We start from the raw sequence: 23911 nt of genomic DNA, 5'->3' as shown, positions 1-23911 counted from the left end.
TTTGGAATTCTAGCAGACTCAGGGCTCCTAGCCTGTGGAGCGCACACTTTAAATGAACATAGTTCCTTACAGCAAGCAGCACTGCCTGCCTCACGCCCCAGTCCCAACTGCTGGTGCCGCTGTCCACACTTCCTCTGTGGCCGGTTGCTCTTGCCACATGCTTAGGAGCTGTCCCTGTTAGCAGAGCAACAGGACACGTGTAGCGACCCCAAGTACGTTCTACAGTGCCATCCTTGTACTTCCCTCTGACCCTGGTGCCTGTCTCCCCCTCGCCCTGCTCTGTGCCTCACTGCAAGGTCTTTCTTTGCCACAGGCCTCTATCGAGCCTTCCTGCCTCTGTCTATTTCTCTAGGTATTGGTGGAAATGTTCCATTCTCAGCTTAGGTCGGAAAGACATCACTGTTCTCCTCAAATGTTTTATTTTATGCAGATGGCTGCTGTGTCAGCATGTGTGCGGGAGTGCCACGTGCACGCCCGGTGCCCAAGGAGGCCGGAAGCACTGGGGCCCTGCAACTGGACTTGTGAATGATTGTGAATCGCCAATGTGGGTGTTGGGAACAAAATTTGGGGTCTCTGAAAGAGCAGCCAGTGCTATTGACTGTTGAGTCACCTCTCCAGCCCTTCTTCCTTCTCCACCTCCTTTTAAATCTTATAGAATCTCACCAAAGTACCCAGTTGGCAGGGCTGGGGGCTCAGTCACTAACAGGGTTTCTCCCTTTCCCTCAGCTTTACACCAGCACGAGGCATGCTGGTTAAGCACTCTCATTTGCCTAGCCCATGCAGCTGCTGGACTGCATGTGGGTGGACAGGCTCAGAAAGCCCGTCTGTGGCTGGTCCAGCATCCCTTAGTGTGGCTCTGAGGGCAGTGCTCCTCCTGTGGGTCCTCACTTTTTGTTCCTTCAGAGAAAGCTGTGAGCTGGGCGAGGTAGTGCATGCCTGTTATCCCAGCACTCAGGGAGAGGCAGGCAGATCTCTGTGAGTTCAAGACCAGCCTGGTCTGCAAAGCAAGTCCAGGACAGCCAAGGCTACACAGAGAAATCCTGTGTCAGAAAACAAAACAAAACAAAACAAAATGGCTGTGTCTTCAAAGTATATCAGTTTCCTAATGCTGTTCACAGAAGTGCTAATATTAATGAAGGTTTTATTCTTCTTTCTTGCTAGAAAGCCAACATTTAAGAATATTGTAGAGAGGGAAGGCAGCAGATTCCGTTCACTGCAGTCTGCTCGTAGAGCCCGCACTTATTTGACTGGGCTAAGAGGACAGGCTTTCAGTCTCAAATGCTTCCTGTCTTTTTAGTGGCTTCCTAACTCTCTATAATTGTCAGCAGTTTCAGACGCTAGAGATTGGCTTGAGAAACAAACCCTGTTACGATCGTTTTCACAGCTGGCCCTCCATGTGTTAATCCTGAAGATGGGAGGAGAAAGACCATCGACCCAAATCATTATGGCCAAATTAATTAAAGCAAACAATTAATTGAAGCAAGCTCTTTTAAATTTTGTATTCATACGTGGGGCTCCCTCTCTCTAACCTGGAGTTCAAGAGGTCAGCTTTGGATGTGAGGCAGATAAGGCTTTTATAGCTCAGGTTAGGGGGGTTGGCAGGCAAAATAGGTGGGGTTACAGGAGCAGGACACAAGCATAGCAATTTAGAAACACAGACACGGCTGCAAGGTGAGCATAATAGCGTGGCCGTAGGTGGCCCTGTAACCTTTGGAAACAAAGGCAAGGTGGCAAGATGGTTATAAACAACTTTTGAAACAAAGACATGGTTGCCACCCTGGAACAGGCAGTACAGAACCATTTGTAGTTAAGGTTACAGGCGGGGGTGAGGAACAGTTTTCATCATAAACAGGAATGAGCCTCGTCTGTGTTTATCGTCAGCTGGCTTTTAAGCCCAAGATGAAGGCAGGCTAGTTCTTTACATGTTCCCTACCTGTGGCCATCTGTCGTAGGCCTGAGCAGCAGACTTTCAGACTGAGCAGCTCCCTAGAGCTGCCAGCAGCTCCAGGCATCACGGGAAGGCTCTTTTACTGGCTTCCACTTTTCTCTGAAGCAGATTATGAATGTTGAGTGTGTGTGTGTGTGTGTGGGGGGGCATTATTAAGAAAATTGCCTTGGGCAAACCTCGATGTTCTCCTTTGTAAAGGTTAGGAATGGGTACATTCAGGAATGAGCTTTCAAGCTGAAGGAAGCAGCAGAAGCATCTTGGGAAGCTCAGTTCAGTCAGGGCCGCCAGAGAGGCCACACTGCACCAAGCCGGTGTCAAACTCGAGGGAGCCTCAGGCTATTCTGTGAGGCTGGCGACAGCAGAGACAGCGCGGCCCATCCCAGAGGTTCCTTTTAGCTCTGAGAGTTTGCGCTTGTTAAGTTCCTAGGGGAGGCTATGGCTGCCCATCTGGAGGTTACATTCTGTCCTCTACAGGTCAGCTTGCCCTCTGCCCGGCAGGAGGGGACAGCCTGAGTGGCCTACCCGGCCGGAGCAGAGCCAATCAGCAGCAGCCTCTGGAAGCTTCGCACTCCCTCCCGCCTGCAGAGGTCAGCCTAGTTCTGCCTTACTCCGCAGTGTAACTACAGGGTCAGCCTCTGAAAGACTATGCTGGCCTCCCAGTGCACGGTGAGTGCGTGTCTCTCTTCCTCTGTGGCATGCCCAGTATTAGCTCTTGGCCCAGGAACAGGGTCCAAGCAATGTTCCACAAATGAACAAATTCGACTCTTTTTCACAAGATCTAGTGGAACAGAAAGGCAGAAAGTGATGGACTGAGCTCTGAGCATGATCACCTAACAGGGACAGTCATTTATTGTCTCTGAAAGCAAGAGTATCTTATAAACCTGGGTGAGGTTTCTCCCCTGTGAAATTCCACAAGCTCTTACCGGAACCCAAGCCTCTGGATAGGAAGAGGCTGCAGGGGCAAAATCGAACCAGCAGGGGGAGCATGTACCCTCCCACCATAGGCGTTTTAGGAAGTCATCCTAATCCTTTCCTTATTATTACAGTAAATCAACGTTGTGTTGTGAATGTTGGTCTTCATAACAAACCAGCTTCTGTCTTCTCACAAGAGGCCATTAAGAGAGCTGGTGAAACTGTATTTTGGTTTGTTGATGGGAGCTTGCAAAGAGGGGGTAGACGTTGTTTATATCTCTCCGGGGAAGGAATTCTATTAACATCTTTTTATACTGCAAACTTTTTCAAAGAAAGATATGAATAGATAAAGAATACACATGATAATTCTGAAGGAAAATGACCCTGATGTGTATGCTTGTAATTATAGCAATCAGGAGGCAGAGTTGGATGGATCACAGTTAAATTCGAGCCTCGGCTGGTCTCCACAGAGAGTACCAGGCAGACAGGGGCTACATAGTAAGACTGTCTCAAAAAACAAACATCTCTCCCAAGGCAAACAAACAAACAAAAGGAAAAACATTTCTCAAGCTGAGCCGAAGCCTCTGATCTGTGAAGCAGTCACACAGATCCGCAAGTGCAGGGTACATGGCTCCAGCAGTTGACAGCTCCTCTGTTCTGCAAGCTTCCAGGCTAGGAGACTTGCTGAGTGTGGGACAGGCAGATACTCAGAAGATCCGAATCAGACTGAGGGCTTTCTGCTGGGGAGGAAACCAGATTGGACTGATTTAAAGCAGGAGCCTTTCCCTGCTCCATGCTTCAAGCTACAGCCTGGGGTCCACCTGCCCTTGCAGTAGATCAGTTCATCTTTCTTATGTACTTACATACCTACATCATACTCCTCACATATTCACACATACGTACATAGATAATTACATCCACTCTTTACTGCTCCTGGCAGGTTTGCCAGTAGCATTCTATAAATATGTAGAATATATAAGCAGTACCACACAGGCCCTGTTCTCATTGAGAGACACTGGCTCAGCCTCTCACTTCCTGCTGGGTCCCTCAGAATGGCACTGGACTTATACTCTCTCAAAATTCCTGTAGACCATGGGGCACAGTCAGGATGTAAGATAATCTGTGGATGGAGGACATCCAACTTTACATGATGCCGCTAGAGAATAACCCACCACACACCGTGAGCAACAGTTGACCCTCGCTGGCATCACATCCTGCCACCCCTCCTGACAACAGGACAAGTGCTTAGAATCTGAACATCACTCAAACTACCCCTCCTCATGCTTTTTCTAACACTCCTCCCAAACTGTTCTCCCCATAGATTTGGTCTGCTTTCATAGTGCCATTATCATCCACAGCCGTTAGAGTATGACACTCTGTAGTTACTTTCTTTTTAATCTTCGTTTATTTATTTATTCACTTTACATCTTGATCATATCCCCTTGTAGTTATTTTCTAACCCACCAGTACCTCTAGGTCTTTTCTAATGGTACTCTCAGCATCGGTTCTATATGATCCAAAGATCACCCCTTACCATGTATGGAATTCCTTTGCTTAAAAGTCACCAACAGCCACACCTGGTGCTACAAGCCTATAATCCCAACTTTTGAGACGATGGTGCAGGTAAATCTCAAGTTTAAGACCAGCCTGTGCTACATAGTGAATTCCAGGTCAACCTAGGCAAATTAAACTCTCTCTCTCTCTTTCTCTCTCTTGCACACACACACACACACACACACACACACACACACACACACAGAAGAAAGAGGAGGAATAGGAGGAGGAGGAGGAGGAGAAGAAGAAAAAGAAGAAGAAGAAGAAGAAGAAGAAGAAGAAGAAGAAGAAGAAGAAGAAGAAGAAGAAGAAGAAACAGTTCTTAAGGAAGAGGGATTAGAAGTAGGACATTTTGCTTTCTAAATTCTAGTCATTTGGGAAACTATTCATTGTAATCCTAAGTCTTATTGTGCTGTAGAGTTGAATTATAAACAACACAGGCTAAAAGCAATGCACTTATAAGTCTTTAATACTATTTATTTTGAAAACTTTATACTGCCTCATCCGTGTGTATCTGTTTTCTTCATTCTCTTTACACTGTTTCCCTTATTAATATTTGTACTATTAAGACATGAGGTACCAGGGGCTGGAGAAATACTCAATGGTTAAACTTGCTGGATGCTTTTCCAGAGGACACAGATCCAATTCCCAGCACCCACATGGCAGCTCACAACCGTCTGTGACTCCCATCCCAGGGGTTCCAACACCCTAGTGGGATCTCAATGGCTACTGCGTCTGCACGATGCACAGCCATACATGCCGGCAAACACCCATACATGTTATTAAAGAAAAAAAAAAAAGAAAAAGCAAAGAGAGAGATGAGGTGTCACACGGTCAGCCAGCAGTGTACAGCTTGGCAGAATGTTCTCCAGATGTCCTCTCTGCTGTCAGGTGAGTGAGCATTTCCAAAAGCTCTTTTCTTTGTTAGCCAGTCCTCAGCTGGTGAAGAGAGCGCGGCCTTAGAAGTGGTGAAAGGTTTCCTCTTTTATCACGGTCCCTTGCTTACAATCGCCTTACATATCTTTCCTGAATTCGTGGGCTGTGTGTTTGGCTGTGTGCATGGAGGTCCTCAGGCATGGTAGGCAGCACTCTACCGGTAAGCTACACCTTTCCCCTCCTCTTACACTTCTTTCCAGCGCTTTGCTTCTTGTGGTTGTTGTCTCGAATATCTGTGTTTGGGGGTGGGTAGGGCCTCGCCATTGTATTTGACAAGTACTTACTTGTGTCCCTGATGCTATGACTGTAGTGTCTCAGGATGAGGTGGGGAGGCTCTGAGCTTATGTTTATGCACCCAGGCAACCGTCATGTTTACTGTGTCTGGTCAGCTTCCAAAACAGCCACACCGCACCCGTTAACACAGGCACAGACTCCATACTTGCTTGATGACGGCTGGCCCTTCCAGTTGCATGAATTTGTTGGTTTTAGCTTGAGCAACTGGTGGTTTCTTTGGAGAGGCAGCATCACCGTTGTGCATCAGAGTTTCGACTGACAACAATCCCTACTGCTCAATGAGGTGGTGAAACTGAGAGGCGGGGTGCGTCCTGATGTGTCTGTTTTTCAGCTTATTTGACATTGTTTTAGGCCCCAGAAACCCAAAAACAAGGTATGATGAGCCAAGAATGTTGAGTATGCAAGACACTGGGCTGGAAAACTAGAACCAGGAATGCAGAGTTGTAGGGGACATGAAGGGCATTTTGGGGAAGGTTTTACAATAGTTGATATCCGAGCTGGCTGTAAAAGGCAAGGGAGAATGTTTAAAGACCAACGTACATCAGGCGCTATGATAGGTGCTTCATTTGCTCCAGCTCTTCCAGTCTTTACAACAGCCCCCTGGAGGGAGAGGGCTATCATTACTCTCATTGTGTAAGTGGCAGAGCAAAGGCTTATGGAGACTGAGTTGCATCCCTGAGGTCACACAGCGAGTATGGAGGCTGGGTACACAGGGAGCTGCATTTCCATTCCTCCTGCTCTTCCCTCGCTTTCAGGAAATTCAGTTCTTACTAAGAATCAGACACTAATCAGAATCTTAGAGCTTGAAAGAAAAACAAGCATAGAGAACATTTAGCCTAGCTCTTTGTTTTTATAGATGCAAAAACTATGGCTAAGTTAATTTAAAAAAATATTATTTTTTTCTGTCACAAGCCGTAAGAACCCATTTTAAACTATCTTAGATGAGAAGAGAGATATATTAGGTTTTAGGAGTACACCCAACCTTCAGGACCAGAAAAAGCTACTGTCAGTTGCTATTTGGGCTCTGTCTTTTATCTTGTCTGCCTCTGTTTCAGAACATGATGGCCTGAATGGCTCCTGGTGTCGTTGGACTTCATTTATATGGCTGGAGGAAGACATAGCCATGGGAAACCACAGGCTTATAATTATTCCCTGTTAGTGATTTCAGATTAAACAGGGAACTTGTCTCTCCTTGTTTCTGCTTCTATAAACCCCAGGGAAGGGCCATGCTTGGGGGCATGTGGGTCACAGTTATGGTGCCAAGAGGATGTATTACGCTGGTGTGCTCTGGGTCTCACACCATGCCAGGGTGGGGGTAGGGTAGGGTGGCAGGCATGATGAGGACAGTGTCCACCAGAGACACGTGTCCCTTTACAGAGGAATGAAGGTTGCATTCACCAGAAAGAAGGACAGGAGGGTACATAGCCTTTTAAGACTGGCCCCAGCGATCGCCACCTCCCGGTATCCAGGTCTTTGTGTAATATTTCGAGCATGGGCTAAACCTAATGTCTCTCTTTTAATGAATAGAATAAGGGAAACATGATGGCATACCACTTTGAGATTATTTTTGAAATGTTATGTTCTTCCCTGCTTCTCTGCCTTCATCTTGCTTCAGAGACGAAGCCAGTTCTCATGTTGCAAGTTAGGAATAAAACGCCAACCAAAAGGCCCACCTGACAAGAAACTAGGCCGTTAGACATTAGTCAGCAAGTAACTGAGCCACTCAAACCAGCGTCCCACAGATGACAGAGTCCTGCCAACAACCCCCAGACCACTGGGGGGAACTTGGGAGTTGAAGGCCATCCTGACAGCAGCCCTTGTGTGAGACCCTGGGGTGGATGACTCAAGTAAATTCAATAAACTCAGGTCACCCAAATTCCTGACCTATAAAACCGAGAGAGTAAATGGACTTTGCTTGAAATCGCTGTGTTCTAGAGTGACTTATACACAGCAACAGAAAATTAATTCAAGGGGAAAGACATTCAGTTGAACCTGTAAGAACTGAATTACCGTCCTTGTTCTGGTCTCTGAATGTCTGAAGCACTGCCTCCCAGAGTTCTGGCATTGTGCTCCCCCAGTGTCAATCACTGCTTTCTGTGGCACCTTTTACTTCTCATTTTGCAAGCTTTCTTAAGAGGCAGTAGGGAAGAGAAACATACCAACAAGGGAACCATGTTAATTAGCTGGTACTGACAAGGACCTACTCCGTGCCTAGCAATTTTCTGTTTCATATTTGATCTCATTTAATCACTCCCTCAAACCTAGTAAGTCTGGTTTTATGAGTCCTTTTCTACACATAGGAAATTTGAGCCTATGAGCAGACATGCCTGGCTCAGGATTACTTCTCTGGGAAATGGCAGAGCTGAGATGAAACAAACAAACAAACAAACAAACAGACAAACAAAAAAACCCACATTCATTCCATTGCAGTATGTATGCCCCGGCAGGCAGGTAATCGGCCCTGAAGAAAGCACTCAAGGCTAGCTGCCGCTTCAAGCCTCTGTGCGAGCTGATCTGTTTCAGTGTTCACCGGATTACCTGCTGCTTTTCTTTCTGTGCCAAAGATAATTTCTAACCAGACCGGCTGTCAGCTGAACAAGTCCCTGATGGAGGAATCTTCACTCTCCAGCCCTCATGTAAGTGAGGACACGGCATTGTCAGCCCCACAAGAGCCTGCTGACAGGCCCTTGGTCATCAAGGAGTGTGACCTATCCCAGAGAACGAGCAGAGCAGGAACTTCAGGGGCCAGAGAGAGTGTCTTGGGACTCTATACCAAAAATCAGGAAGCCCAGGATTGAGTTCTCTTGCTATTCAGTGGAGCAGGGAGGCTCTGTTGGCAGTTGTAGCTCTGAGACCTTCACCCAGGCAGCTGATCAAGAAGGCCAGATAGGGTTCCTAGCCATGCAGAGACTAGACAAAGGAGAGGCCTGTTTTTCAATCGGGAGAAGAGCAATTTCCTGAAATGCTTTTCTCTGTCATGGCTCAGGGATGAGCTGCTGAAGGAAGCATTTTGGGAACACCATGCAGAGGAGAGGGAGACAAGCACAAACCTTTAGTGATAACATATTTTTAAAGACTAATGCTTTTTCCCAGGAGGGAGTCCTTCTAATGGAGGCCTCAGAAATGAATATGTGACAAGCATAATTTCACTGGAGAAAGTGATTTGAAAAGAAAAACATAAAACTCAAACTATTTTCTCATCTAAGACTTGCATTGCTCTCTGCTGTGATTCAGTGATCCTGGCTCTCAGGTCCTGAGGGCTGCAAGTTGTGTCTGTAAATTCAAGTCCAATTTACAGACAGGACTGGGAGTCACATTTTGGCAGGGATTACTACTATGACCATATCTATGCTTTATTTTCCTATTTATGTTTTCAATATTTTTATTTGACACGATGAAAATGCAAAAACTCCATGACCAACATGTGCCAGTAGCCCATTTTAAACAATTAAAAAAAAAAGTTGGATGTATGCAGTTTGAAGACAGAATTTCTACCTTCCTCTTCCTGAAATCACCTGTTCCACATTTCTGTTCTGTACTGTTCCTGACCCAGAGTTTCTGTCCAAATTCTTTGTGATTTAGCCTGTCTCCTACCAGACTCCTGAAGTCCCTGCATCTGCCCAGGCTGTGTATGACGTCACTGGGCCCCAGAGCGGAGCAGCTGCTTATTAGCTTATGCCTTTGGTGTGACCTAGGAGTTAATGCCACTTGACCCTTACAGAGCATTTGGAGGGATTATCTCTCCATGTCTGCGACGAATTGCTTAGGGTGCTCGAAGATATGGAAATCTGTGTACATCCAAGTCCTTAATGTAAAATGTATTTGCATAAAAACACATATCTTCCTCATATATCTTATATCAACTCATTTCTAGATTACATATGATATGGTATGATATAAATGCCACAAAAATACTGTTATACTGCCCTATTTAGGGAAGAATAGAAGAAAACTCTGTATGTATTCAATATAGGTGCAACATTAGAAACATTCTAGATTCTGTAAAAAATCAACAAGGTATGAGATAAACTCTTTGTCTAATGTCTCTATTAATCGAGCCTCTCTTGGTATCATGAATGTGCTATCCCAGAAACACAAACATTGTCTTCCACAATGTCAGAATTTACTGAATAACAGCAAATTCCCAACGTTCAGTGGCTCAGTGACAGCAGTTTGCCAGAAAATCCCACCTACCTTTGTAATCTGGCCAGGGCACATGCATGTTCTTTTCTCCCAGTGTTAATTACTAATGTACACTGTAAATACATCCACATGTCTACACATACACATGTGGTTTACAGAACGAGTGCAAGTTGAGGTTGAAGCAGGCTCAGAATGTTTCAGAGGGGAGCAAAGGGCTGAAGAGATGGCTCACTAGTTCAAGGAGCTTGTTGGGTCTCCAGAGGACCTGATCTGGGGTCCCAGCACCCTCATCAGGCAGTTTACAAAAGCCTTTAGCTCCAGACCCCAAGAATCCAATGTTTTTTTCTGTCTGGCTATCCACACACTTATGACATCACACTCATAAACACATAAATAAAAAGGAAAATAAATCTTTAAAAAATCAGTAGGGCCATGAGATTCTGTGTTGATAAAGCCAGGAACTAGACCAAGGCTGGGAGAGAGCTATTGGCGGAGATGTCCCTCACAGGCCCCAGCTGTGAGGTAAAAGGCTGAACTGGGGTCAAGAGCAGGAAGCGGTGGGTTCAGGTAGTCCAAGCTTGGGACAGGTGGGTGGGCGGTGGAGCAGGCAGCGTCAACAGTGGGTCCCAGCTGAGCTGAGGCCCCAGGGAGTCTTCTGTGCCTGCTCTGTCGGAAGATAGTTTGGTGCGGCCCATGTCATCAGCGTCAGGTGTGTATCACCTTATGCTCCAAGCAAGGTTGTTATATACACTCTTTCCCTGGTCTGCTTTGTCTGATAAACTTTGGGGCCTGATTACCCTGATACGATTTTAACACAGCTATGTGCTCCCAGAGTCTCAACTCACCTTGACAAATTCACAAGGTGGCTCCCTCTCTACCTTCATGAATAAGACATGTATCTATTAGGCCCGAGGTGGTACCTGATTTTGTAGGTCCATACAGGGGCTAGCCGCAGTCATTCTCCTTTTTAAAAATGGACTCAGAGTACGCTGGTAGAAGTCTCCCAGGGCAAGGCACTGCCTGGGAAAAAGAAGACTTCTCTATAGTATGGAATAATAATATGAAGTAGAGAGCCATATCCTGGTCCCAACACTTGACCACCTTATCTTATCAGTGACACAGAGGGAGAGGCTACCCCCCCCCCCCCGCCCAGGACAGACTGGGAAGCCTTGCATACTGTCGATGTAGAAGTAATCAATCTGATTCCACAGCTTGCATTCCTTTCCTGTCTCTTTCTTTAGTTTTGTTGCAGAGGCTCTGTAAGCAGCTCAGGCGGTCCTAACCCTCGCAGCCTTTTTCATCCTCTCTAATGCTGGCGTTACAGGTGTGTGCCACCAAACCCTGCATTGCTTTTGTGATGAACAAGTCTATTTAGCTGGATCTAGAACTTAGTCCGCTTTCTTTGAGTCACGGTTAATGGGCTCTAGTATCGCTACTTTGTGAGAGGAGATAGACGTCCATCAACTCTGTCCAAGAGTCGTCTGTTGAACACCCACTGGAGAAGGGGATTGGTGCTAACTAATAAAGATGGGGTGTGGCCTGGTGTGGAGAAAATCCAGTAGTCCCTCACTGCGTAAGTGGGAAGGAGCTTCTGCTCTTGCGAGAGTGGATTTGGTCCAAGGCAAATTTTTGACACGTGTGCCCCGTTGTCTAGGTTTTCTTGAACTCTTCCTTGAAGCCTGGAAGCTCCTTTGGATCCAGGAGCATCTCCTCCAGCTTCTACAGTCAGCATTGCGCCATAGCTGGCCTTTAGCACATCTCAGAATGCAGGCTCTACTCTCAGATGGTGCAGGCCTGCAGGCCTTGATGCCTGTTCATTTGCCTGGCTCTAGACGGACTGTGAAGGCTTTCAGTATTTGCAGTTGAGCAGAGCTTGTACTCAGGTAGGTGACGGTGGACGTAAGACTGCGTAATGGGGTAAAAGGAAGTAAGAACTCCAGAATGGAGTAAATAAAGTGAAGTAGGACCTTGACTTGAGGAGTGAGACCCCCCTTTTTGGTGTAAGAAAGGAAAAGAAGACCTAGTTTTGTAAGATACCAGTAAGCACAGGATGTTTCAGGATTCACAGGTAAGCCACCTAAGACTCTTTCATTCAACCCCTGCACAGACGTAGCCCATGGCAGCTCAGTCTCCAAGTGGGTTACCTAGTAAGGGGAACAGGGACTGTCTCTGACTGGAACTCAGTGGCTGGCTCTTTGATCACCTTGCCCTGAGGGGAGAGCAGCCTTACCAGGCCACAGAGGAAGACAATGCAGCCAGTCCTGATGACACCTCATAGGCTAGGGTCAGAGGGAAGGAGAGGAGGACCTCCCCTATCAGTGGACTGGGAAAGGGCATGGGAGGAGAAGAGGGAGGGAGGGTGGGGTTTGGAGGGAATGAAGGAGGCCTCTACAGCTGGAATGGAAAGTGAATAAACTGCAATTAATACAAAAAAAATAAAAACCTTGACAAGGACAAAAAAAAAAAAAAGACTCTTTCATTCAACAAATACCTATCGAGCACTTAATAAGAACCTGACACTGAGTCAGGTGTGGTGGTGCATGCCTGTGATCTCAGCACTGGGGGAGGGGAGGCAGAGTCAAGGCCAGCATGGTCTACAAATCAAGTCCAGGACAGCACAGAGTAGTAGTCCAAGACTACACAGAGAAACCCTGTCTTTCTTGAAAAACAAACAAAGAACCTGGCCTAGACCCATGAATAGAAAAGACAAAGCCCGAATTTCATGAGTCCATGCTTCAGCCTTTAAGGGGGGAGTGACGGGGTGGGAACGCTCCTGTCCAAGCAGGACAACTGTACACTCTGGCCTTAGGGGACCTCAGTGACACTTGGAAAAGTGAGGCTTGTAAGCCAGGAGCGAAGCATCATCTGCTGCGGAGATGAGATCTTTCATGCCATTTTGTGGCCCCAGAATGGTTTCTGGGGAACTGGCAGCCCCAACCCTGGTGTCTCCCTGTGGCCTGGAGGGTAGGCTGTATCGCCTCACAGGGCAGAACTACACGGGTGCTCCAGCAAGTGTCCTGTCAGAGGGCCTTCCAGAGGCATATCCAGGCTTGGGCTCTGGCCAAAGTCAGGCAGCCGGGAGGTTGAAAACTCAGTTTCGGAGGGCCGGGGAGGTGTCAGTTCTTTTAGAAACCAAACCCGTGAGCTCAGAAACACTGCTGAAGGGCTTGGCAGCTTCTCAACCCACCAGGAGTTGGGTGATGTTATGCGGCATAGGAACTCCTGTGAGAAGAGGGCATGTCCATCCTTCCCAAGCACTCCCGTCCCTTTTGCCTTAAAAAAGAGCCAGGAGATCTTGGTTATCTATCAAAGTTTGTAACGTTGAATTTATAATAATGGACAATATAGCCATTGTTTTAAATGACCTGTGACATATAGTTACTAAATTTTCGAAGATAGCACAGTTTACACCTTCCTTCCTTCCTTCCTTCCTTCCCTTTCTTCCTCCTTTCCTCCCTTCCTCCTTTCCTTCTCTCCCTCCCTCCCTCTCTTCCTTCCTTTCTGTCTTTCATTCTTTCCTTATTTTTGAGACAGGATATTATGTAGCCCAGGTTGGCCTCAAACTCATGATCCTTGGCATCCTAGTTCTCTAGTTCTGGGAATTACAGTTGTGAGCACAACCATCATGCTTTATGGCTAGTACTACTTTTCGTTAACAGTGTAAGACTTCGGAGGGTGGGGATGGGTACTGGCTGTGAGCTTTGCGCAGTCTGCCATCTCCTTTTGATTATTCTACAGTCCTGCCTTAATAACTTATCTAATGTATCCGCCCACATTTATGTCATCTGCTTTCTGATCTGAAAGTTGCGAGCATACGTAGCACTTCTGGGTGAATCATAACTACATCTGGAGGTCGATTGAGAATACAGTGGTTTGAATGAGTCTGGGGCGTCTGAGGACTTGATCCCCAGTTGGTGGCTTTGGAGAGGCCTAGGCTGTGTGTCCTTGATGGCGGAGGTGTATCACTGTTGGTGGGCATTCAGGTCCCGAAAGCCACAGTCCCCAGCTGGCTCTCTGATCCTATTTGTGGTTTGAGGTGTGAGCTCTTAGCTGCCGCTCTGCCATCATGGGCTTGGAAGGGTAAGCCAAATTAGACTCTTTCTTCTCTAAGTTGTCTAGGTATTTTACCACAGTAATAGAACAGAAACTAACGCAAAGAGAAAAGCATTAAGTCCGGGAAGTCTCTGTAAGTCTTAAAACATGAAAAGTTCAGCAGTGTTACAAGGATGACCAAAAGGTCCTGTGAAACTCAGGATTGCCTCGTGCCCTGGAGCCTTCTGGCCATCTAATCTTGCTGAATCAGTGAGCTCTGGGTTCCCTGTGTGACCCTGTCAAAAAAAAAAAAAAAAAGTGGAGAATGATAGGGGAAAACATCCAGCATCAATCTCTGTCCCCATATGCACGAGTACACACATTTGTATGTACCCACACATGCATACACATGAATCAATGCACACGTGAACATGTACACATATGTACAACAAACATACAAATTAACAAACGACAGAAACGGGCCTTGGTCTGGATTTGCCCCTAGGCTGTTACTCACCAATCCCCATATTTTTGGTTAAGTGGTAGCAGGCTAGAGGCAGCTAAAAATAGAAGCAAGGGAAATGGGCTATGGAACACTGTCAAGGGTCACTCCATACTCACCTCCCTCCCATAAGTTAGCAGACTATTCTAGCGGCTTTTTATGGTGAGGTGGTGCCAGGGGCTAAATCTGCAATGGGCAGGGATGAGCTTCCACCTCCAGGTCTGGCCTGTTAGAAACTTCCTGAAAGGTTTTCAGTCTTCTCATTTGTTTGATATTTACCCTCTGACTGGGGGAAAGAAGACCCAGAGAGGATTCTAGGCCCTGGAAATGACTGTCTACTTTGTAAGCTCTACACTGACCTGGGACAGGGCCTCTGGCTTGCCTGTGGAGGAGATCTTAATTAGGTTAGGTGGGATGGGAACCCTAATTCCTGTGGGAGGTGCATTCTCTGGGCTGGGATCCTGGACTGTATAAAAAGGAAGGGCAGGGCGAGGTGCTGAGAGATGGCTCAGTGGTCAAGAGCACTGGCTGCTCCTGCAGAGGGCCCTGCACAGTGGCTTACTACTGTCTCAGTTCCAGTTCCGGGGGATCCAACATGCCCTTCTGACCTCAGAAGGCCCTATTCCAGGTAGTTCAGATGCCTATGGAGCAGAAGGCTGACGGTCATGCTATTTGACAGCCAGGAAGCAGAGAGTGATGGCACTGTCGTCAGTCCCCTTCCTGCATTTTATTCAGTGCGGGACCTCAGCCCAAGGAGCGGTGCTGCCCACCTTTCGGGTAGACCGCCCCACCTCTAAACCACCTCTCCCGGATGTGCCCAAAGATTTGTATCTACAGTAACTAAAAATCTGGTTTAGACCAGGCATAGTGGCACACACCTTTAATCCCAGCACTCAGGAGGTAGAGGCAGGTGGATCTATGTGGGTTTGAGTCCAGCCTGGTCTACAAAGTGAGTCCAGGACAGGTAGGGCTCTACACAGAAATCCTGTCTCAAAAAACAAAATCAAACAAACAATCTGATTAAAAAACAAAAAACAAAACTTAGGTAATAGTAGCACATGACTTTAATCTCAGAACTTGGGAGGTAGAGGCATCTCTGTGAATTTGAGACCAGCCTGGTCTACATAGTAAGCCCCAGGACTGCCTCTATAGAGAGAAAGCCTGTCTCAAAAAAAAATCCCATCAAGCTGACAATCAAAGTAAACTTAACAGTTTTACTTTACAGTGCCAGTCTGAAAGAAAATTATGCTAGTGTAAGGAGTCAGAGAGGACAAACATATCTACTTTCTGCCCGTAGATCTTCTGCTAGAAGCATCCCTACAGACCGGGAGCATGGAAAGTATCCAAACGCTCCCAGAAGGCATTTGGTAATACTTCCAGCAGTGCGGTGTCTCAGGAGCTCTCTTCCATAGGTGTCTGAACTACATGGAACAGGGCCTTCTCCTTCAGCATCTCTTCTCCTCAGTGGTAGTTACTTTCCTCAGGACTGCTTGCTTTTCTCATTGCTACAGTCAAAACACCCACAGGAAGCACCCTGGCAGGGAGGCTTGCTGAGCCACAGCTTGCAGGGCCGAACAGCCCGCCCTGGTGTGAAGGTGTACAGGCAGGCGCTCTGTCCCAGAGGGAGCGTGTGCTTGCTACTAGTGGAACAGAGGAAAGGGAATGTCAGCACTCGCTTGCCTTCCTCCCCGTATTTCACTCAGCCTGGGACCCCAGCTAACCTCTGCAAAACCCTTCTGGACTCCCCAAAGCCGTACTTCACTAAAGCCTTAGATGTTTCTTAATGTGCTCAAGGTGACAATGGAAATCAATGGCTCTCTCTTTGAAGCAAAATTCATTTTCTTGAGGGGTCATCGTCACTGCCATCTAAGCTGGGAAACACCGAGTATTTGGAAGACCCAGTTCCTCTCCCCCAGCGCTTCTTCACCTCACCCTCACTTCTCACCCTGCCTCTCCCTTGAAGGAGCCTTGGCCTCAGAGTAGGAGCCCTGGAGTTGCTCTCAACGCCTGTGCAGTTTGAAGAGTTGGCTTTATCTCCCTGTTGTCAGCTCTCTCGTCAGTGCGCTGTGGAACAGACTCCTTGGCTCCTGTCAGCCCTCCCCTTGCTTCAGACCTACATCCATGGCCCAGTCCCTCAGGGGTAACGCATCGCCCTTCTAGATATGTCCTGTGTACTCTGCACAGGTGGAACGTGTGACTGTCCTGAAGGGGAGACCGTGCCCTGCATCGGGTGTGGGTGGTGGTGTGCTGGGACACGAGGCTCTGCCTCTGCTGCTCACTGCTGGTGCCACACCCACGTGGTGTCTGTTCAGTGCTCAGCTCTATCCATACATGTTCGTCTTAGGCACTGAGTGAATAGTTTTACATGTTTCAGGCCATGGAGTACCTGGGGTCAAATGTACCTTGAACTCAACGGAGTGTGAACAGGGCCAACTTGCCATTTTATTCTCATGCCTGGAGATGAAATTTCATATGCCAAGGTTTTCATTGAAGGCTGTGGCCGGGCACTGGGCTTCATATCCCCGATCTAAAAGTGCCTGGTGGTTTGCTCATTGCTTAACCAGAGAGTAACTTTATGTAGAAAAGAGAAAATCTTGTCTCTTTCTCCCTGGAGCTCAAAATAGATTTTAATAGGTTCTGGGATGGATTGGAAAAGAAGTGAGCTTTCTGGGTACAGTTGAAAGCTGGTTGGGTGGATGGATGAAAGCTCGAAGCCAGGCATAGGAAACCTGAGGCAGATTCATAACTTTGCACTTCCAAGTGAGCCTTAAACTCTACTCAGAAGGGATATGCGGGGTACACAGGGGCGGAGAAAAGCTCACCAGGAGAGCCTGCCCAGTGAGGAAAACTTGAAACAAGCGAAAAGCCAAGCACAACAAAACAACAACAGACGAGGTAATTAGTAAGGCTGTCCGGCATCCCCAGGATCACAGCTGAACAAGCTCATTAGGGCCTAAGTGGCTACCTCCATCTGCTTGTGGCAGCCGGATGCACTCTGGTGGCTTGTTGGAATGAGGGCTCCCTGTCGCTGCTTTTTCCCCAAGCTACTAATTAAGCCCTTCTAACCAACACTGGGAGGTGGGTCAGAACCCAAGAACTTCTTCCAAGGAATCGGCCAAAGCAGTAACCAGATACCCAGCTCAGCACAAACGTACTCAGACAGCAGTAAAGTCCCAGCGCGGACAGGTCGCTTAAGTTCCCTGCACCCTTTTCTTTCTCACGAGCATGTGTGAGGCTTTGCATTCAATCCAAGCAAAACCATCCTCTGTTTGTCTGTCTCTATCTGTCTCTGTCTCTCTCGTACGTGCACACACACACACACACACACACACACACACACACACGTCAGACTGGACTATAAACCATGAAGACTGTCACCTTGATGCTGTTCCGCAGTGACCCCTTCCTGAACTCTCCCGATGTGCTGGGCACCGTGATGAGTACCTCATGGACATCTCTCGCTTCATCCTTACAGTCACTGTGCAAAGGGTTTTGAAACCCCACATTGCAGAGGAGAAGAATGAGGCCTGTGTTGCTCAACACTCATCAACATGGTCACACAGCTGATAAGTGGCAAGATTCAAATCATAGTCTCTGTCATGCTTTTCTTTTGCACTCAGACAATGACTACAATCCAAAGATTGTGACAAACAAGTAAGGCACCCAACTTGGAGATTCAACAAGACAAAGCATTCCAGATGATTTATTTTATTTTATTTTATTTTTTTTTGAGACAAGCTCTAACTCTATAGCTCTGGCTGAAGTTCCCAGGAACCTGCCTGCCTCTGCCTCCCACATGTTGGGATTAAAGGCGAAGGTGCGGGCCACTACAGCAGGCCTGGTTCTGGATGATTTGTGCCTGTAGAGGGATGCTGTGTAAGAACCTGCTGTCTTGCTGTAATCTAGGAAGGTGGCTTCACCAACAAGGGTGTCCAGCAGCAGAGGCGCTTTCAACATGTTTCTGTCAGCTCCTGTGCCCACTGGGTTCCCAGTCTCTCTTAGCCTTCTTGTTACATTTATCCACTTCTGCCTGTCTGGGGGGGGGGGGGTCCTGTGGAAAGGACAATGGAAGAGTTTCTCAGTAAGCCTGAAGAATCCAAAGGCTGAGGACTTGAAGACCCTCTCACCGTGCACCCAGTATCCAATCAGATATCTGGTTCCTTTTCATCTGCTCTTTGATCTAAGGCAGAGGTTGCAAAATGGCAAAGGTAGGCCAGATCCAGGCCCATGATGACCTACATAATTAACATTGCTTTTACTTACTTGGCGTCTATTTTAATTTTTAATACTAAAGGCCTCATGTTCTCCTGTTGTAACAAGGGCTGTTCTTGGTGCCGGCTGCCGGCGTGTCCACTCTACTTCATCATGTCACTTGCTCGCCCTGTGTGTACATTTGATTTAGTGACCTCTGACTTATTTTAGCAATAGCCTTTGCTCTAGGCCTCTCCACTCAGTTCTATTGGAACCATAAACATTAAACTTGAAGACAGAGAAATGCTCACTTTACATATTTTCTCAAGAGCACTTATATATTTTGCTAACCTGAAAAAATTATTTTCCAAAATACAACATGCTTATTTGAAGTTCCCAGAAGGAATACATTTTCCCCCTCTGCTGACAATTTTGAGATTTTGATGTAGTTTTTGAGAAAACAGGAATTTGCTGGATTAGGTCTGTTGGGAATTTCTGTGTTCTTTGTGTTGTCTCTTCTTTAGTTTGCTCCAAGGATTTGGATTATACGCACCCAGAGGGGCTGCATTCTATAGAGAATGCAGGTTTCCCAGGCAACAGCAGCCTAGGGTTGGCTATGGAAGCATAACAGCCATAAGCAGCCTTCCTTTGGCAGTTCCGAGTGTGTGCAAAGAATGTCTCAAAGTTCAGTCACACCTGTGGCGGCCAGCCTCCAAGATGGCTCTAGGCTTGTCTCCTGGTGTGCGCTCTGATGGCGCTCCCTCTGGGCAGGGCAGGGCTGACCTGAGTGAGTAATGGAATGTCCTGCAGTGCTAAGTCCTAGGTCCATCTCTATGTCCATTCAAGTGCTATAGAGAAGACAGTGTGGCCCACCTTGGAGTGAGCCACCCAGGAGGCAGATGCTACAGCTGTGGCCTGCCTGTGTTTAGACTGCTGCAGCCCTAGGTGACAGCTATATGGAAACCACCAGCTGAGCAGCTCTGTCGTTTCTATATACGAGAAACTGTATGAACCAATCAACGGTTCTTGTTTTTTTAAGAAGCTAAATTTTGGCCAGGCAGTGATGGTGGTACACGCCTTTAATCCCAACATTCAAGAGGCAGAGGCAGGTGGATCTCTGAGCTTGAAGCAAGCCTGGTCTATAGAGTGAGTTCTAGGACAGCCAGGGCTACAACAGAGAAACCCTGTCTCAAAAAATCAGAAGGGGAAAAAATCCTCTAAAAGAAAGTAAATTTTGGGATTGGCTATCATTCATTCATGAACAAAAATGTATCTGTTATTAAGTATTCTAGGTACAGGATGCAGTCAAAACAAAGCTAGCGTGAGGCAGGCATCAGAGAAATGATGCAAGCCAAGGGATCGGGAACACTGACAGGGAAGGGTAATGTCTTTTAAATGGAGTAGCTGCTAAGCAAGGAGCTACATTCACCTGGCCATGAGAACAGAACGTATGAGGAAGGGCTGGAGTTTTCCCTTGGTATCTGTCCTGACTTTATCACTTTTTGATGCCTTAAATTTTTAAGAAAGGCAGCAGAAATTTCCCAAAGGTAAGGCAGGGACGTCTCTCTTTTCTTAGGGCCTTACCAAGTAAACACTTTCATAAGACCCATGCGAGTACTTGGACCAGCCACAGAGCCTGCTTACCAGGGAGTCAGGAGAAATCTGCAGCTGCCTGGGACAGGACGCTAACAGAGACTAGGAACTGTAGCAGTACTTAGGGAGGACAAACCATGTCTAGCATTTTTATTCCATCGTGTCTTAGGTTGTAGTATGTACTTTTTTTGTTTTGTTTTGTTTTGCTACATAGAACCTTCTGAGGCAGGCTGGCCTTTTGGGTACACAAACATTGCATTTTTCTTTAAGATTGGTTTCAAGGTGCAAGGTAGTTCCTAGAAAGTAACTTATCTTTTAGAGAGTCCAGGCATGTTTAACCCCAGGACAGCTATGAATGAAGCCCAACATAAAACCATAAATTTACTTAAAACATTACTGTATGTTTGTGTGTGTGTGTGTATGTATAAATCCGCATGTATACATGTGAAAGCCAAAGATGGATGCTATACGTCTTTCTGTCTTCATTCCTTGGGACATGCTCTCTCACTGAACCGGAAGCTTGGCATTTTGGCATGGCTGTCTGGCCAGAGCCTCCTGGGACCTATCTGCTTCTGTCTCCCAACTCTGGGGTTATGGGCAGGCACCATCACACTTGACTTTTTACATGAGTGTGGGGGATTTTTGGAACTCATGTCTTCATGCTTGCACATCAAGTGCTCTCGCCCCCTGAGCCACTTCCAAAACCCACATCTGGACTTCTGGACAAACACACTAAGGCGAGGGTGCTAGCCACTGAAGCACATAATGCTCCACTCTGTGAGACGCCCCACGGGCAGCTGTGCTGCTGAGGCATGGCATCGTGCTGCTGCTGACAGCTGCGCAGAGGGGCTCAGGACAGACGGAGAGGTGCTGCTGCCAGCATGACTGACACCTTGCTCGACACTCAGGGGATGCTTGGGAGGTGTGGCAGGACATGCCACTCCACACTGAATGCTGCTGGTGTTGCTGCTGCCTTCCTTCAGTGGTCCAGGGACTGGGATTCACAGGATGACTGGTTTGGGGAAGAAAGACAAGCTTGAGAAGGATCTGGAGATCCTTCAGTCCCAGCAGAGCAGCATCCGAATTTTACAAGTAGTAGTTTTCCTTCCCTTTCTTCTCTAAGTGTGACTTCCTCCCAGGAACACCAAGGTGCCTGTATGAACAGAACTCCATTAACCCTTAGAAAGTATACAGACTTCCCGAACTCAAGGGGAACAAGGCTTAGTCTCTGCATCAGCGCGTTTGTGTTGCCATGACCAGAACACTGGAGAACTATTGTCTTGGTTACTTGTCTTACTGCTGTGACAAAGTAACTGACAAAAGCTACTTAAGGAAGGAGGCGTTATTCTGGCTCACAGTTCCAGGGGATATAGTCCATTGTAGTGGGGAAAGTACGCAAGCAGGAGTTGGCCTGCTTGCTCACAGTCCCAAAGCACAGAGTGATGAATGCTAGTGTTTGGCTAGATTTTCCTTTCCATATGTTTCAGAACCAGCCCTGGAATGGTGCCACCCTTAGACTTTCCCTTCTCAATCAACTTGGCCAAGGTAACATCTCACAGACATGCCCAGATCCTGCCATCACAACTTAAAGGAGAGGAGTCTTTAATTTTGCACATGGTTGCAGATGTGACATTGCATGAGGGCAGAGAGAGCAGAATACTTCTCATCACAGCAACTGGGAGGCAGAGAAACAGGAGTGCAAGAAGGGCCATGTGAGAGAAAGGTCCTCAAACACACCTCAAGTGACCCAATTCCTCTGAAGGTCCCGCCTCCCCCCTTTCACTGCCCCCTAATAGCACTACCGTATAATAAATTTCTGAGGGCTTCCAAAGCATTGATGAGGGCTGAGGGCTGAGGGCTGTCTCTAACAGACACACTGGTGTTGTATCTCTTCTCCATGTCTCGTGTGTGAATGTTTTATCTGCGTGTGTGTAGGCCTGCCCATCATGTGTACACCCTGTGCCTGCAGAGGCCAAGAGGAAACATCAGATACCCTGGAACTAGAGTTACAGGTGGTTATGAGCTGCCTGTGGGTGCCAGGGATTGAACCTCAAGTCCTCTGCAAGGCCAACAAGAACTCTTAACCACCGAATCATCTCTCCAGCTCCATACTCTTCATTTCTAATTTAGTCAAGTCAACAGTCCATACTAAGCATTATAGGCTCGACAGACAAACTTGCCCTGGTACCTTCACAGGGTCTAGTAGTCCAAACGTGATCTCGGCAAGTCGAACGCTCTGAAAATTCAGTTTCTCAGCCACTCAGTCACACTAGCCACATGCTTAGTGCTTAATAGCCACATGTGTTTGTGGTCACTGTATCAGGCAGGGTGGATTATGGCATATTTCCCGCTCACCACAGATGGTTAGAAGAAACCTGTCTATAACCCACACATAGAATAGGTCTCATACATCTGTATCTATCTATATAGATATCTATATAGATATAGATAGTACTTTTTTGGGATAAATGGTGCAGGTTTGTTCTATTCGTGGATTAGATACTGAAGTCAGCGCAGAGGGGTAAATACAAGACGGTTAGGAAATATAGATATATAGAGGGGAACTAGCTTCATCTTTTAGAAAGGGATGTTTCAGTCTAGTACCCTGCCCCCAATCTCTTCCCCTTAGCTAGGGCATGAACCAATGGCCTTATAAACACTAGGCAAGTCTACACAACTGAGCTACATCCCCAGCAGGGGTTATACTTTTGGGTATTTTCCCCATAGTTTTGGAGTAGTTATTTGTTTCATTGGTCAAACATGAGGTGAAAGGCTTGATTTGTAGTTAGCGGCAATGTGTAAGACACGAAAATGCTTCAGATTTCAAATATCTTCAAATTTTAAAACACTGCAAGAAGCCAGAGGGATGTTCTCTGAAGGCCAGGAAACAGCTACCCCAGTGCAGTTTGAATCACGTCTCTTTTCTTAGGCTTTTGGCTCTTTTAAAGGAATAACAGGTGAATTGTCCGCAGGTCTCAGCAGCTCTTTTTCTACGTAAGAAGTTTTTTTCACTTTTGATGCTAAGCGGGTGGAGCTGGTGTGTGCATGTTAGGGTCAGCCACAGTCTGATTCCTCAGACGACCTTTGTTCAAGGCGTCGTTAAGGGGGTTGCCTTTCTAGCCAAAGTTAAACGTTTTATAATTAAGCAGTACAAAGGAAAAGCAGACAGGGGAAAAAAATCTGGGCATGGTGGGGCAAATCTGCAATCCTGGTCCTGGAGAGCCTAAGGCAGGGGAAGGAACAAATACTGGTGTCGGCCTGGGCTACCAAGTAAAACTCTATCCCTCCCAAAACACAAAACAAAAACAAACCAACACAATCCTCCATGGAACCTTTCTCAGAGGAACAAAAAGTTCAACGCCCGCTAGCACCAAAGATCAAGTTAGTGTGTCCTGGTGACTTCGGAAGTCACACCAGAGCTGTTCTGACCCCAAAGCCCTCTTGGGTCACCCCACCCAGCAGGAAGTTCTGTCCTCCCCAAACTCCCAGAGCATGCAGTGCTGTGTTTGCTCCAGCTATAAGTATGTGCAGTCGTAAATCTTTCCTTATGTAATATGCCATACGTCTAATTAAGTCACAAACTCCTCAAGGGCAGATGTGTTGGTCTTTTATCTCTTTTTATAGCCCATACTGTCTAAGAAGGGGCCTTCTCAAGAAAAGGCTTCATTCATCTCTAGCTTCATTAGCGCATTGGAAGTGATTCTTCAGCATGAGAGAACCATGGGCATGAATTAAGTATTTAGACATACTTTAGAAAGCACAACCAATTGTAATCCCAGCACTCGGAGAGGCAGAGGCAGGCGGAT

This window comes from Psammomys obesus, unplaced genomic scaffold (genome assembly GCF_907164565.1).
Source record: "Psammomys obesus unplaced genomic scaffold, mPsaObe1.curated_primary_1811, whole genome shotgun sequence".
Taxonomy (NCBI): domain Eukaryota; kingdom Metazoa; phylum Chordata; class Mammalia; order Rodentia; family Muridae; genus Psammomys; species Psammomys obesus.
The sequence above is the reverse complement of the archived record's forward strand: the minus strand, read 5'-3'. Positions refer to the sequence as shown.